Genomic DNA, 17,449 nt, shown 5'->3' with positions numbered 1-17,449 from the left:
TGCCATGGCCAGGGACACCTCACTCTAGATCACCCCCATTCCTGCTGTCAGCAGCAGAGCCCAGGGATGTGCAGGAGCCCAGGGGCTATTTTCAGCCCCATTTCCAGGTCTCCCACGTTCATCACTCCTGTTTAGTCTCTCTCCATGCAGTTGCAATGCCAGAAGCAGCCAGTAAATAACCACCCTGCTCCCCCAGATCCCAGCCCCCTGCTGTCTGCAGTCCCAGCAGCAGTTCCCTGGGGTACCCCATGCCAGCAGATTCTGGGCAGTGTGGGGTCAATGCCAGCCATGGAGGGTGCAGGATGTCCCATGCCTGTCCCACAGCAGCCCCCATACTGGGTGATGCTCTCCAGACACCCCAAATTACACCTGCAGCACCCATCCTCATGCCTATGGGGATCTCCAGAACATGGTCAGAATCATAGAATCAACCAGGTAGGAAGAGACCTCCAAGATCATCCAGTCCAACCTAGCACCCAGCCCTAGCCAGTCAACCAGACCATGGCACTAAGTGCCTCAGCCAGGCTTTGCTTGAACACCTCCAGGGACGGTGCCTCCACCACCTCCCTGGGCAGCCCATTCCATTCTCTTCTCCTGCCTGAAGCTAGCAGGCATCAAGCCCCAGGGTTCATCTTGGAGCCTCGGGCCCAGGGAGCAAGGCTGTGCTAACTCTTCCCTGTAGATCTGCTAATCTGATTTTTCTTTTCCTGAGACATAAAAGCAGGACTTCCAGAGGAGAACTTCCCAACCAGCAGAGAGAGAAGGAAATCCCTTATTTAGTGGGAAGGATGCAGAGGTAGGAAGGGAAACATTTCCATATTCTATTTATAGCTATGAATAACAACTCCAGATAATGACTCCCCTCATTTGTCTTTCCATTGGCAAGAAATGGAGCTCTGGGACCCTTCTGTGTAGATGCCTTGTTCTCTGCACCTATAAATGAGAACATCAACGAGATGAGGTGAAGTGGAACATCTTCTCCCTGTGAAAAGCACTTTACATTATGGATTGGAAGAGGAGGAAAGAAGCCAGGAAGAAGCAAAGTGCTTGTGCAGAGTGCCAGGCAGATTATTTAGGTGATTCAATCAGATTAAATCTCCTGAGCACGGGGTCACTCCTGCAGTTTCTCTGTGGCCTGTGAGCACTTTCTGGACTCCCTAACTCCAAGAAAACTCAAGTTGGGACCACAGGATCCCATCCTTCTACACAAAACTCAACTGGCACACAGTAGAGCATTGTCCAGAGAAGCCTGCAGTGGAAACCACAACTGAATTCCATCAGCAACGGTACAGAGGTGGCTAAGTGGATCTGCATGAGTCCCTCTCCCTACCAGCAAACATCTGCCTCCAGCTATGGGCACAGCAGGCCAGGTCCTTCAGAAGCATCCCTCTGGACTCCAGTGTTTTTGCTAACTGTGTCAGCAGCCAGCAGAGGCTGGCTTGAATTTCAGGCTGCAAGGGAAACTTTGGCTGCAGATCCATGTGCTCCAAGCAGAAGAGCTTTACTGGGAGCTCTCCAGTAAAACCAAAAACCTGCAGCTTTCCCCCCAAGCTCTCTGTGCTCTCCAACACCTCAGCAGCTGGGCAATATTTAGAAGTGGTTGTTGCTGCTGCCGAAAATAGCCCCCAGAGTGTGTGCAGCCATCACGTCCCTGGGGCTAAATATAGCCCCCGGTGGCCACCGGCACAAACAAGGTGGGCATGGCACGGGCTGGAACCAGGGGGCACACAAACCGTACCCAGAACCAAACAGGTCACCAACCACAGCAGCTAGGGGTGCCAGAGGCCAGTGCCGCTGCCACCGCTCTGCACCACGCTGGCAGGGAGCAGCCCAGGCGCAGACAAGGTTTCTTCATTGCCCAAGGGTAAACAGGACCTGCAAAGCTCCTCTGGTCCTCAGGGGAGAAGCACTGGGAGGGCAGCTCGTCCCCAGCCTCTCCCGGGTGAGCTCAGGCAAGCCTGGAGAGCCAGCGGGTGGGTTTCTCCCTGGGCTGTGCTTCTGGAGCTGGCAGAGCTGGCACCCAGCTCCTGCTCCCCGCCAGGGGCAGCAGGGCCCTGCAGAGCAGGAGGCACTAACAGAAGCAAAGCATTCAAGGACCTGGCTATAAAGCTCCTTTTTTGGTTGCCCCAGCTCCCAGCCCTCGGCAGAGCTGTTGAGAGCTCCTGGACAGACCAAACCTCAACAGCTCCTGGGGAAAACAAAACCAAGCAGGGGAAAAGCCAAGAGAGAGAGAGTGGAAAATAAAGAAGTCCTTGAGTTCTCAGGAGGCCTCAGGCAGGGGCAAGGCAAGCACATGCCTGCTGTTGTCACTCCGGCAGACCACCCTGGTCAGGCAAGGTCCTCCTCTCTGCTGCTCCCTGGATGCGCGATGTGGTTCCACCTCCGGCGGTCTCACCTCCCCTAATCCCTTTGCCTCTTTAACTGCCGCGGTGAGTCAGCCCCGGGCACACACCAGCTGTGGGACAGCCCCAGGAGAGCAGTGGCAGGCAAATAAAGAAACCCAGGGAGGGCTTTCTGCCCCAGCAGCCTTCTCCGGCGGGAGGGTGAGCGGCGGGGACCTGGCTGGAGAGCGGTGCTGTGCCCTGGGAGGGGAGCGCAGGAGTCAGAGGCAGCTGCTGCTGCTGCTTTGAAGCCTGTGCAATGTGCAATCGGTGCCGAAGGGAGGAGAGTCACTGCCTGACGCACAGAGCACATCGGACAGCTTCAGGAGAGAACCAGAGAAGAGAAGCATCCAGCCTTTGCTTGGTTGGAGAAGACCTTCAAGATCATTTGGTCCAACCCTTAGCCCAGCACTGCCAGGTCACCACTCAACCATGTTCCTCAGCATCACATCTCCACAGCTTTGAAACAGCTCCGGGGATGGGGACTCCCCCACTGCCCTGGGCAGCCTGGGACAGGCCTTGACAGCCCTTCTGGAGAAGAATTGCTCCTCATGTCCAATCTAAACCTTCCCTGGTACAACCTGAAGCCATTTTGTCTTGCCCTGTTACTTATTCCTTGGGCAAAAAGACCAATGCCCAGCTGGCTCCAAGCTCCTTTCAGAGGGTTGTAGAGAGCCAGAAGGTCTCCCCAGCCTCTTTTTCTCCAGGCTGTACCATCCCAGCTCCCCCTCACCAGACCTGTTCTCCAGACCCTTCACCAGCTTCGCTGCCCTTCCCTGGACCTCCTCCAGCACCTCTCCAGGACTACATGTGGTCCTAAAGCTTATGAAATTCTCCTCTGTTGACTCAAAGAGTGTAACTGTCCACCTTGGGAACAGCCCAGCAAAGATGTCCAGCTTTCCAGCACCAAATTCAAAGCAGAAGCACAGACCTGGGTAGATGAGGAGCTCCTGACTGCTGGTCCTAGGCAGTGTTTCATGCGGTTGTCTCATCGCCGAACTGCAGGTCCCTGTTTGTCAGCCAGCAACAATGATGCACTTTCAGGCACCGTTTCCTTGTCTGGATGTTTCTCTCTTCTGAGTGCTGCTCTGTTTGTATGCAAATCACCAGCAAACGGCCTCAGGCCTGGAGATGATGGCCTGGTTTGGGTGGCTGCAGCACAAGGGCTGCAGGCAGACTCAGGCTGTGCCCCCAGGTTCCATGTCAGCTGTGATGCAGAGGAGGACAGGGCTCTGGGCTGGAGAGTGCCTCCTGCACTGCTTACTCCCTTACCCAAATGCCAAACTTTTGTGTGAGGAAACATCTCCCTCCAACTCTTCACCTCAAGCCATAAACCACCCCAGCTTTGCTGAATGACATGTGCCAGGGCTTGAGTGGGAAGGGTTTGACTTGTGTCTGTTCTCCTCTTTACCATTCAGTGTGAACATCAGCCATGAAGTGATTGGGAAGAGCAGGTTTGGTTTGCCTGGATCTCAGCCAGGATAGGTTTCTGAAGTCATGAGCTCAGAAGGTTGTCTTCTACTGGGAGTGCCAATGGCCCTTCAAACACAGGCTCTGCAATGAGAGAAATGTTCTCTGTGCCATTTTCTACCTGCCATCTTCATCCTTTCTTTGCACCAGCTGAGCTGATGTGTCAGAGCCACCTGGAACCAGCACAAGGCGGGGGGGGGGGGGTGTTCACCTCGACAGGCCTCACTGGACAGGCAGGACAGGTTCTCCTGGGTGTCCCTTTGCCTCCCATCCCCACATGTGTCAAGCTGCTACACAAACCAAATGATCACATCTGAACATACCTTGGGTAAATTCTGACTCTTGCTGGTTCTGGGATCTTGCTACCCAAGGTTTGGCATCTTCAGCCTAGGAAACATCAGCAGAGAAAAGTCTGAGACAAATTCCTTGGGTTTAAAAGTTGCTGTGGACCTTTGTCCCACACTCAGTGATCACTTCTGGGGCAAACAATCCCACCAACATGAAGGTGCAGAGAGTGCCACCACACTTTCTTGGACCTCTGCCTACTGAGGTTCAGTGCCCACCATCTTTGCCCAAACCCTGTAGTAACCAAAGTGGGCAGCTCTGGCTGGGCTTCCAGAGCTCCCTCCATACCCACACCGCCTCCTGCAGCCCCATGGCATCCTGCAGCCTCCTGCCCCAAAGACTCGTGGCCAGGGGATCTCTGCTGCAGCCCCTGGTATGCCTCTTCCCCCCCATACTGGTGCAAGCATCCAAATCCAGCATTCCCACCACTCAGCTTCCACCTGCCAACCACCTCTTCCTCTTCCCATCTTTAACATGCTCAGGGTGACAAGACCTGTCTGTGTCCTTGCAGTGCTTGCAAGAGGTTAAGAGCAGAGGAAGGGGAACTCTGCTCCCTATCAGGGTGAGGTTTGATTGCTTTGGGAGGGGTGAGGTCCTGGGTGGATCCTGGTGCTGCACCTTGGTGTGACTCAGTCAAGCCTCCTAGCATTGCTTCGAGGCAGCCTGGCTGCTTGGGCTGAGCACCATCATGAGCTGAGGACCAGTACAGACTGAAGACCAGCATGGGCTAGACACTAGCACAGGCTGAACACCAGCATGGGCTGAACATCAGCATGGGCTGAGCACCAGCAAGGCCACTCTATCCTCATGGATTGTTCTGCATACCACAGGAGATGTCTTAAACCACGCAGATGTCTTGAGCTGCCCACAAACTATCAACCTGAGGGGCCTGCACTGATGGGAGACAAGCAGAGTGCCTGAAGAGCCAGTGGCATGCAGAGGTGGAGTGGCTGGGCATCTCCAGCTGATCAGGAACCCCCTTGTCAGTGGCATTCAGGCATAAAACCAAGAGCAGGATCAAAACCTGGCCCTTCTCCACATCCTGCTTGAGGGGTGGCCCTGCAGGGGCCATGCTGAGCAGCTCTCAGTTGCCAGCTAGTGAACCCCATGCATAGCTGATTTATATGCACACTCAACCCAGTGCTCATTAAACACAGCCAGCAGAGCTCACTAGGGAGCACTTGGGGCTCTGGGTGATGCTGCCTGTCCTGAGATCATAGACTCACACAATTGCTTTGGTTGGAAAAGACTTTTAAGATCATGAAGTCCAAACACTCTCTAGCAAGGCTGGGGCTAAACCATGTCCCTAGCACCACATCTCTACCTCTTTGAAACACCTTCAGGGATGGGGATTCAACCACCTCTATGGGCAGCCTGGGCCAGCCTTTGAGAACCCTTTCAGTGAAGAAATTTCTTCTAACATCCAACCTAATCCTCCCCTGGTGCAGCTTGAGGCTGTTTTCTCTCATCCAGTCACTTATTCCTTGGGAAGAGACCAACCCACACCTGACTCCAACCTCCTTTCAAGGCATTGTAGAGAGCCAGAAGGTCTCTCCTCAGCCTCTTTTTCTTCAGGCTGAGCTACTCCTCACCAAATCTGTTCTCCAGACCCCTCACCAGCTCCTCTGGTGGGTCTCAGGGGAGCCTCTGGGAGCTTGCCAAGCCAGATTACACCACAGCAAGAGGATTTCCAGTCAAGGCACATCATGAGGGACATCCTGCCAGCAGCTTATGTGCCTCTAATCTGCCTAGCTCGTCAGCAAGCTCCATCTACTTATGATCAGGGCAGTCCTGAGGCAGGCAGGAGCTGAAAGAGGACATTTTCTGTGTAAATACACCACCTTTGCACTAACCTGCACCACCTGCAGCTACTGAGTCCATCACAGACAGGGAGGGAGCACAGGTACCTTGGGGTGTTTCAGCTCAAGATGCAACACACTGCTCACTCTGTGACAGCCACCCCATGGCACTCTCAGGTCCAGAATGCAGAACACAGAAGACAACCTGCTTGTAGAACCATGGGATGGGCTTTGAGATCATCAAGCCCATTGCTTAACCCAGCACTGCCAGGTCACCACAAACCATGCCTCTCAGCACCACCTCCCTATGGCTTTGAAAACTCCTCCAGGGATGGGGACTCCACTCCCACCCTGGGCAGCCTGGGTCGGGCCTTGACAACCCTCAAAAGGAAGAAATTGTTCTTCACATCAACCTAAACCTTCCCCAGTGCAACTTGAGGCCATTTCCTCTCATCCTGTCAGTAGTTACTTAAGAGAAGAGCCCAATCTCCATCTGTCTCCAAGCTCCTTTCAGGGAGTTGTAGAGAGCCAGAAGGTCTCCCCAGCCTCTTTTTCTCCAGGCTAAACAACCCCAGTTCCTTTCCTCCTGACTTAACTACCCAGGTCCCTCAGCTGCTCCTCACTAGATCTGTTCTCCAGACCCTCTACCAGCTTCAGTTGCCCTTCTCTGGGCCTGTTCAAACACCTCAATGTCCTTGGAGTGAGAAGCCCAAACTGAACACAGGGTTTGAAAACAGATCTTGTGCAAGTTCCTGTTTGATTCACGAACCCAGTGCAGCTCAGAGCAGTCTTCCCAGAGAGCAGCAGCCTGTGCTCCTCTCCTGGGTGCTCTCAGCCCACATCTGTGCAGAGTGCACCTGCCCTGCCAGGCCAAACAGCTGGGAGCTACAGAACCCACAGGAGGAGCTGCCACTGACCTTATTCTGCTGGGATGGGGCTTTGGGATGCACTAACCCCCACAGTGTACTGTGCACCCACTGGTGTGCCAGGCAGGGATGGGATGGGGCAGGGGGAAAACAAATGGGGCAAAAGAAAGAGGAGCCCAAGAAGGGCAGAGATCATTCTGCTCAAGGCATTGTTTTCTGACTGGGACCTCTGAAAGCTTTGGAACTAAGGCAAAGCTTCTGGCTGGCCTGGTGGGCACAGGGCTGCCACCACCTCTGTTTCAACAAAGCTGGTGAAGGGTCTGGAGAACAGGTCTGGTGAGGAGCAGCTGAGGGAACTGAGGTTGTTCAGCCTGGAGAAGAGGAGGTTGAGGGAAGACCTTCTGGATTTCTACAACTTCCTGAAAGGAGGTTGGACCCAGGTGGGAGTTGCTCTCTTCTCCCTAGTATCAGGTGATAGAACAAGAGGAAATGGCCTGAAATTGTGCCAGGGGAGGATTAGGATGGAGACTAGGGACAATTTCTTTGCTGCAAGAGTGGTCAGGCATTGGAAGAGGCTGCCCAGGGAGGTGGAGGAGTCACTGTCCCTGGAGGCATTCGGGAAGTGTGTGGACACAGCAGCTGGGGCCATGGGTTTAATGGCCATGGTGGTGTTAGGTCAACAGTTGGACTGGATGGTCTTGGAGGTCTTTTTCAACCCAAACAACTCTGTGTTTCTGTGATCCACCTGCAGGGATGTCCAGAGTGCCCCTGTGTGTTTTCCAGGCTGCTGGAAAACGCCCAGAGGCACCATGTCAGCCCTCCCTGGCCCATGAATCACAGCAGTAAGCATGTGCGAGGCTGGCGTTCGGGACAGCTGGCAGCTGCCCTGCGCCAGGGAGCTCCTTTCTGCTGCTGACTGATGGGAGCCGCCTGCTCTTTCCAGGAACCGTGACTAGCACCTCTGATTGATGGACACCCCACAGCTGCTCCTGCTCTCCTCACCCACGGGTGGCCTCCAGCAGGGTTTCCCTGCTGCTGGCTGCCAGCCTGACCCCGGCCCTGCGTGGGAGCCTGCACGGTGCCAGCAGGGAGGGAGCAGGACGGGGGTGGCATGTGGAGCAGCAGCTTCCAGCCATCTATTTACTTGCTGAGCAACAGCATCTAAATTTAGTTCTTCATCTAATGCCTCTCTGCAGGAAGTGTCCCTTTTCCACCAGCCATGGGCTGGATGCTTGGTCAGTGATGGACTACAAGCAACTGACTCCCCAACACCTGCCCCTCGTGTTCCACCTAAAGCCTTCCAGTAAGAAAGTTTGGCTGGAGCAGTTGCTTAGATATTCACAGAATGGTTGGAAAGGGCCTTAAGGATCATTCCATTCCAAACCCCTGGCCATAGGCAGGGACACCTCCCACTAGAACAGCTCACTCAAGGCCTCATCCAGCCTGACCTTGAACAGCTCTAAGGAGGGGGCATCCACAACCTCCCTGGGCAACCTGTTCCAGTGCCTCACCACCCTTGCTGTAAAGGATTTCTTCCTAATCTGCAGTCTAAATCTGTCCTCTTCAAGCATCATCAGAAAGTCAGAGGAGCAGTGAGAAGCCACCTAAGCAGCCTGAGGAGTACCCTCTGAACAAACAGAGCAGCTTCAACAGCAGAATGCAGAAAGGGAGTTTTGCAGCTTATTGCTCCTCTACTGAGGGTGTTGCTGGGAGAGTTTCTGCCCTGCTCACCCCTCAAAACATGGTCAGGAGGAGTTGCTGATGCTCATAATTTCAGCATCTCACCCCTCTCAGTACCCCCAGCAAAACCATCTTGTGAAACTGTCTGCCCTAGAAGGAGATGTTAGCTTCTAATCTGCCTGCCTGAGGAGAAGCAAAAGCAGAGTCAAAGCCACCAAACAGAATCAAAAAGGGCCCACAAGAGCCAAAGGGACATTACTTAGTCAGTGAATCCTACAGTCTCCTGGTTTTAGGCTCACCTTAGCACAGCTGAGGATGGCCATATCCAAGCAGCAAGGATGCAGCTCCAGAGAATGCTGGGCAGCTCCACAGTGGATCAGTCAGGCTGGCATCACCTTCACATCCTGCTGCTGCTGTGAAAGGACGTTTCATGAGGAGGTGGGACCAAGCTAGTGGCAGCCACACTCTCCCCTGAAGCAGGGATGTGACTTCATGCCATTAGAAGAGGCAGTGTACCAGTGGAGGGTCACAGAATCATGGAACATTGAAGATCATCTAGTTCCAACTGCCCTGCCATGGCTCCATCCAACCTATCTTTGAACACTTCCAGGTTTGGAGCCTCCACAGCCTGACTGGGCAGCCTGTTCCAGCATCTTGCCACCCTCCTGGGAAAGAACTTCTTCCTCATATCTCATGTTAATCCAGTTTCTCCTAGTTTGAAGCCATCACCCCTCATCCTGTTGTTCCATGTGTTTGTCCAAAGTCCCTCTCCAGCATTCCTGCACCCACCTTCAGACATTGGAAGGCAGCTCTGAGGCATCCCTGGTGCTTTCTCTTCTTCAGGATGAACAACCCCAAGTCTCTCAGCCTGTCTCTACAGCAAGGGGGTTCCAGTCCATCGTTGCTGTGTTACTCCACATGGCACAGGGACAGTGTGAGGCTTCACTTACTGTGAGTGTTTCAGCACAGCTTGGCCATGTTTGACAGAAGGGGTGGGGAAGGAGCTCTCAGTGGCACAAAAAATGTTTCATAGCCTTGCTCCCACTGAGGACTTGCAAAGCAGAAGTGCCTCAACTCACATCCAGGACAGCAGTGGGAAGGGAAGTGCTGTGTAAGCCTCTCCTGTCACCAGCATTCATGGCACTTACAAAGCCACTCACCTTCCATTCCTGGGGACCCCCCAGAAATCCTGATGGGAATCCCCAACCACACCTGGGCAGCACTGCCTCAGAGCTGAGAGGACATCACCAAGGCTTCACCACTATGATTGCTGAGTGGCACCATGAAAACACAAACCACCAGGTAGGAGTGCTCATGAAGAGCCTGAGGCAGGAATGAGAGCAGAAGGCACTTTTCTGAGAATCATAGAATCAACCAGGTTGGAAGAGACCTCCAAGATCATCCAGTCCAACCTAGCACCCAGCCCTAGCCAGTCAACTAGACCATGGCACCAAGTGCCTCAGCCAGGCTTTGCGTCAACACATCCAGGGACAGTGACTCCACCACCTCCCTGGGCAGCCCATTCCAATGCCAATCACTCTCTCTGACAACAGCTTCCTCCTAACATCCAGCCTAGACCTCCCCTGGCACAACTTGAGACTGTGTCCCCTTGTTCTGTTGCTGGTTGCCTGTGGTGGCTTTGAGGACTCTCAGTTTCTCAGTGTCTTCCCCAGAGAAGCACAGACTCTTTCCCTCAGCTCCTCCATCCCTCTTTTGCCCCTCCCTTCACCTACTGGCATCTCCTCTGGGGATGCTCAGATGCACCAAGCAAACCCACCAGTTGCACATCTAGCCTGAGGATGGCTTTGTGGCTGTGCTCTTCCCTGCAGAGGTGCTGGGGGACACAGGTATGATCTGCCTCTCCATCCCCTCCCACATTCCACTGCCACCAGGCTTCTGCTGCTGAGGCTTCAGGCAACAAATGAGCCAAGTCAGAAATTCCCACCTGGAAAGCTCTGCCTGAGCTAATTGCAAATCACAGCCATGAAGTTACTGCAATTAAGTTAGCAGAGCCTAATGAATACAATTAGTGAGCTGGCAACCTCACATGTCCAGCAGATAGAGAATCCGGGTGGGGGTTGGGCTTTTCTCTCTAGCATCAGGTGATAGGACAAAAGGAAATGGCCTGAAATTGTGCCAGGAGAGGTTTAGGTTGGACATGAAAAAATGATTTCCTGGAAGAGTGGTCAGGCATTGGAGCAGGCTGGCAGGGAGGTGGTGGAGTCACCACCCCTGGAGGCATTCAAGAGATGTGTGGACATGGTACCTGGGGACGTGGTTTGATGGCTGTGGTGGTGCTGGGCCAGTGCTTGGACCTGATGATCTTAAGAGTGCTTGTCCAACCCAAATGATTCTGTGACTCTGGGATTTATCCCCTTCAAGCAGAAGATCTGAACTGCTGTACTGGCAGCCCTCTGTGCTCATCTGAAGTTGAGCTGCAATGAGATGCCTACTGACCTAAGTGGCCCTTCCTTGTCCTTTAGGCAGCCCTGCAGCAGTGATTGGTCGCTCGGGGTTGGATCTGAGGCCAGCTGAGCCAGATGTGCAGTGAGGAGCTGCAGCAGGCACCCTCATCTGCAAGGCTGCAAGACTGTTTCCGACCTCGCTGGACAAGCAGCGCACGAGGAGAGTCCCACAAGGGTCAGTGGTGCTCTGCAGGGATGTGAGCAGGAGGCAGCCCCTCCGAGGCTGCTCTGGACCCTCCTGGAGCAGGAGCAGAGGAGGAGCTGAGTTCCCCTGCACGATGCTACTGCACTGTGCCAGCATGGGCACAGCAGGGATGGCCAAGACCTTCACTGGCACGAAGACAACTCTGCCTCCAGCCTCACTAGTGGGTGTGAGCCTCAGGGACATGTTTTCTAGACAGGAAAACAGGACAATTGGCCAGGAATGTGTTTCTTATTTTGCTCCTGCTGCATGACCTCACTGCTTTTACATTTCAGTTTCTCCAGACCACTCTGCACCGTTGGTCACTGTAGCCCTACAGCTACAGGCAGCTGCTTCACTTCCCAGGCCCTGCCTTGGCCCCACAAAGCTGTGTCCTCTCCTCCACCCAGCAGCCAGTAGGGCTTTTCCCACAATGCTGAACAGTGGGTGCAGAGTTGGTGAGGTTCATAGAACCACAGAAGAGTTTGGCTTGGAAGTGACCTTTAAAGTCCCAGCCCTTGGCTCTCTGAGGCAGAGCAGAGGGATGCAGTCACACACTGACTGTCCCAGCAAGCCTTTGGCCAAGTAGCACCTCCTAGGCTCTACACCAGCTGAGATCATCTGGACCAGAAGTCTGGGTGAAACATCTCTAGATTCTTCTCCTGCAGCAGATGCAAAGCACCTCTGAAGTAAAGTACTAAGGTGCCCATAAATTCCAAAAGGATGGAAGTCCTGACTTTTGGCCACAGCCACTTGTTCCCTCATGTAGAGGATCAGAGGCCTCATTTTGCAGCACCAGATGCTGGATACAGGCAGCACTGGTAAACAACAGATCTGTTTGCTGACTTGTGGGGAAGGGAAAAGCCCAAAGCCCTGCACAAAAATTGCTTTTCTCAACAGAAAGCTTCTCCAGGCTTTCCAGTGGCTCATGAACCAGCACCTTCACCATGCAGTGCACTGCCCAATAGAATGCCTCTTCTCTCCCCACTCCATGGGCAATGCTGCCCCTTCTTCCACCCCATTCACTGTCAGGGCTGTACAACCCACCCACAGCCATGTCATCACAAAGTCCTAGCATGGTGGGGTAGGAAGGGACCTCTGGGGATCATTCAACCTTGTGGAGTCTCCTTCTCTGGAGAGATTCTAAACCCACCTGGACCTTGTGATGCTGGGCAAGCTGCTGTGGGTGCCCCTGCTCCAGCAACAGGGTTGAACTGGATGATCTCCAGAGGTCCCTTCCAACCTTTACCATTCTGTACGATTCTGTGGTTCTATTGAGGAGCTGAGATCAGAAACCAGCCAAGAGACAAGAAGGAAAGAAAATACAAACTGATCTATGCCAGTGCAGAAAAAGGTTACTAGTGGAAGTTCAATCCTTAGCTAAACACTGAAATCAGAAGAAGCAAAGCCAATAAAAGACCCCTCAGGCAGGTTGAGTGCCACAGAGGTGCCCATCACGAGATGTTCTGCTCTCAGAAACCAGAACAAACATTCCCAGGGCTAAAACCAGCAACCCCTTCTATCAGCTCTTGTGCACAGCAGCTCTGCAGCGGTGTTTGGGCAACCTCCCTGGCAGCCAGGTCACTCCAGAACACTTCCAAGGAGCATTTTCTGCTTCTCCTTCAGAAGCAGATGAATGCTTAGCCATGAACTCTCCAGGCCAACACAGGATGAGTATCAGGAGCATGGTCTCAGGCATGGCAACTCCATCAGTGCCCTGGGCAGACTATTCCAGTGTTTGATGATCCTTTCAGTGAAGAAGTATTTCCTAATGCCCAGCCTAAACATCCCCTGGCACATGTGGCCATGGCATTTGGGCACAAGGTTTAATGGGCATGGTGGTGTTGGGTTGGTGGTGAGACTGGATGGTCTTAAGAGGGCTTTTCTAACCCAAACAATTCTGTGAGTTTAAGATCATCTGCACATAACTTGACACTCACTCCCAGCAGATCCACCTGGAGAGAGCAGCACAGGCTCTACACTTTGCCTTCATGCTTTAGGATGTACTAGAAACAGCAGCAGGTACTGAGGCAGGCAGCTCTGCACCCCCACAGGCAGCTCTGCACTCCCTGCACACTTGCAGCCTCCCCTGCCAGGGAGAGACCCAAATTATCCACTGCAAAGCAGCATTTCCTCAGCCCACAGCAGGCAGTGAGTAACTGCCAGCAGATCTCAGACCAGGGAGGGAGGAAGCATCATGACTCAGCTGCCAGCCTCCGTGCTCCCCACGGGGAAAGTCACTTTTCCTCAGCAGCAGGGCTTGGGGAAATCAGAAAGAGGGCTTTGGAGAGGCCATGGGGACAGCAGGGCTCTGATTTAAACTTACAGATGTAGATACCTGTGCCCATGGGTGAACTGCATCACTGGTCACCATCCCTGGCCACTTGCAGCGCCAGGGAAGCCGCAGTGGCAGGGGGCAGAGGGTCTGGCCCAGCAGCAGTGTGCGGTGACAAGGCACCAGCCAGCACAGCCTGGTCTCAAACCACTCCTTACCTCTTGCCCAGGAGCAAATGAAAGCCAGGCAGAGTCAGCACAGGCTTCAGCAAACCACCTTCTTGAGCAAATTGATGGGGTAGAGGAAAGCCATAAACAGATTCCCACCCCTATGCAGGCAACAGGACCCAGTGCCAGGGGAGCCAAGCAGGGTGTGGGGCTGGCCTGGCTAAGGGGGACAGCCCTTGGGCAGCCCCTCCACTGAGTGGATGGCTAAAGGATGCAGGAAAGATGTTGCATTTCAAGGGATTTGGCCCCAGACAGTTCCACAAACTCTCCAAATCCCAGCACAGTGGGACTTGGAAGGGTCCTCTGGAGATTGGGGGCACCCACAGCAGCTTGTGCAGGATCACAATGGACAGCTGGGTTTGGAAGCTCCCCAGAGAAGGAGACTCCACAGCCTCTCTGGGCAGGCTGTTCCAGGGCTCTAGCACCCTCACACCAAACAAGGTTCTCCTCCTGTTCAGGTGGAACCTCCTAGGCTCCAGATTGTACCCATTGCCCCTGTCCTGTCACTGGGCACCAGTGAGAAGGATTTGGCCCTATCCTCTTGCTCCACACAGGTCCTTTTGCTCTTGCTGAGCATTGATCAGATCCCCTCTCAGGTTGTCTCAGGTTGCTCTTCTCCAGGTTCAACAGCCCCAGGGCTTTCAGCCTTTCCTCCTCACAGAGATGCTCCAGGACCCTCAGCATCTTTGGGAGCCTCCCTTGGACTCTCTCCAGTAGTTCCCTGTCTCTCAAACTGGACACAAGACTGCAGCTGTGACCTCATTAGGGCAAAACAGAGGAAAAGGAGAACCCTTCTTGACCTACTGACCACAGTCTTCATGCAACCCAGGATATTCACTACCAGACTGGGCAGTGGGAGACCTGCAACCCAGCACAGGGGATCAGCAATGTGGGCAGAGTCCTCAGCAGCAGCCCCTGCCCTCAGCATGGCAGGACCCCATGTCTTGGTCCACAGTGGGACCTCTTCAGCCCTTGGGCAGCACTTCATTCTCACACACCTTGACTGTGACCCTACCAGCAGCAGGGATTTTCAGCTGAGAGAACCACAGAGCCCATTCCCTGTCTCACGCCTGCTGCCAGGGGTTGCTCCACATCCAGCTCAGCTGCCTTCCATTTCCAGCCACATTATCAAACCCAAATGCTCCAGGTTTTGGTGCCTAATAGAAACCAGCTCCCCATTTATGTGCTTTTCCTGAGAAATTAGTTTTGCAAACAACTTGCCCAACTCGGGGTTTTGTAATCTGCACTAGAAAAGAAGCAACTTGAAGGCTGAGTTTAGGGCAGAGAGGAGAGATTTAGAGAGGAGATGAGGAAGAATCTTTAGAGTGAAGGTGGGGAGACACTGGAACAGGTTGCCCAGGGAGGTTGTGGATGCCCCCTCCCTAGTGTTCTTCAAGGCCAGACTCTTGTCATTGGTGCCAAATGACAGGATGAGGGGCAAGGGGCACAAACTGGAACCCTGAAGATTGCATCTGTCAGGGTGCTGGAGCTCTGGAGCAGGCTGCCCAAAGAGGTTGTGGAGTCTCCTCCTCTGGAGAGATTTCAAACCCAGCTGGACATTGTGATCCTGGGCAAGCTGCTGTGGGTGACCCAGCCCCTAACCCAACCACTGTGTTCAAAACCACAGCTAGGTTCCCACCTGGGCATTGTAGGGCAGCCACCAGCCCTCACCAGCATCTCCTCTGAGCCAGCCCACAGCTCCTGAAGCAACAGAAGTGCTTGAGGCCCCTACACAGCACCCAGCACCAAACACAACTACAGAACGATGGTTCGGAAGTAGAGAAGAGCAGATTTAGATTGGATGTTAGGAACAAGTTCTTTACCGTGAGGGTGGTGGAACACTGTAGCAGGTTGCCCAAGGAGGTAGCTGAGGCCCCCATCCCTGGAGATGTTCAAGGTCAGGCTCGACAAGGCTCTGAGCAGCCTGATCTAGTGGGCAAACCCCTGCTGGGGGGTTGGACTAGATGATGTTTGGAGGTCCCCTCCAACCCAAACCATTCTAAGAGTCTATGGATTCAGAAGATCAGCAGAATGCCTCACTGCAGGCCTCCTGACAGGTGTGGTGTTGGTGTGAATAACATCACAATAAAACACCAAGTCACTCCCCCCAGACCACACTGGGCTCCTGCAGGGCTTAGTCTCAGGAAATGAAGCTGGGTGAGCTGAAGCACATCAGTGGGGTTCAAGAGGAAACCTCCAAAACCACAGTGTGGAGCAGCTGAAGCTGTAAGAAGCCTTCAGCACAGCAAGAACTGAACTGGTCTGAAAAAGGCCCATCGTGCCCCAAAGCCATGCATAGGTTTTACAAGGAGGGAAATCTTCAAGATGAAACCAAAAGTGAAGTTTCACAGCACATAGGAACCTGCTAATGATGTTCCACAGGCAGCACAGAACCTGTTACAGAGAACACCTGAGGCCTTGAGCAACCTGGTCTAGTGGGAGGTGACCCTGCCCATGGCAAGGGGTTGGAACTAGATGTTCTAGAAGGACCCTTCCACCTCAAACCATTCTGTGAATCTATGAACTCTAAAGAACACTTTCTACTCCTCAACACTGCAGTTTAGGTTTTAACCCACCAGAGCTTTTCCTCTGGCAAAACAAAAGAGCCAAGGCAGCCACTCACCATCTCAGAACTAAAAATGGCATTTAGAAACTTCTACATAAGCCTTCTAACATCATCTCAGGGAGTTGCCATCACTGTGCCCTTGGTTTTGCCTCTGGATTTGATGAGGAATTGCTGCCATTGCCCTGCACGATGCTGAGACATAGCAGCCTACTGCAGGATTCACAGAACCACTGGATGGGTTGGGTTGGAAGGGACCTTAAAGATCTTCTAGTTCAAAGCTCCCTGCCAGGGGACACTTTTCATTAGACCAGGCTGCTCAAGGCCTCATTCCAAGGACCCATGCCCTAGGCTTTCCCAAACCCAAGGAGCCATCACCCCACCGAGGGAGGGCAGCCAGCTTCCTCAGCTCTCACCTGCAGACTGAGCTGTGCTTTGGCTGGGCTGCTGCTTGGGCATGGTACCTAACCCAACCTCTGGTCTGGCACAGAGCCACTGACTCCAAGGAGGACCCAGGTCCCTGCCATGCCTTCCAAGCACCATTTTCTCTGCCATCATGAAACTGAAACTCTCTGCAGGTTCTTAATAAAGTGGCAAAACTCCAATGACTCACCTGCTGGAATTCCAGTCTGCTCCATCCTGTGAGCTGGTGCTGACACAGACACCTGGGTCAGGACACCTGGCACCACAGGAGCACAAGGCAAACACAGCAGTCCCAGCACATGCAACCTTCTGGTCCTCTTTGGAGGAGGGTTCCTCCCAGCAGAAAGTGGCAGCAAACCAGTTCTTCCGACCTTCTCACTGCTGACAGGACCTGGAGGACATAAGACTGAAGTTTTTCCCTTGGCCTCAGCACTGGCCAGGAGCCTGCTGCAGTACAAGCACATTGTTTGCTTTGTAAGGGCCCAGCAATGCCAGGAATGTCACACATCCAGGTGGAAGGACAACAGGAGCTGGTGCCAGGAGAGCAGGAGGTGTGCCAGTGGGGACAGGAGGCTAGCAGGACACAGCAACTTGCAAAGGAAGGCTGGGAAGGCTCCTCCAGCTACTCCTCCATCAGCACTGAGGTGCACAACCACTGCTCTGGGAGCATGAGGTGACAACGCCAGGCAAAGCAGAAGACAAAGGCAGGTGAGTTTCCATCTGGCAGACGTTTGTGTGCACCAGGGGTTTACTGCAGAGCCAGATCATCATAGG

Source organism: Pogoniulus pusillus, chromosome 6, assembly GCF_015220805.1.
Source record: "Pogoniulus pusillus isolate bPogPus1 chromosome 6, bPogPus1.pri, whole genome shotgun sequence".
Lineage (NCBI taxonomy): Eukaryota > Metazoa > Chordata > Aves > Piciformes > Lybiidae > Pogoniulus > Pogoniulus pusillus.
Note: the sequence above shows the minus strand (reverse complement) of the source record.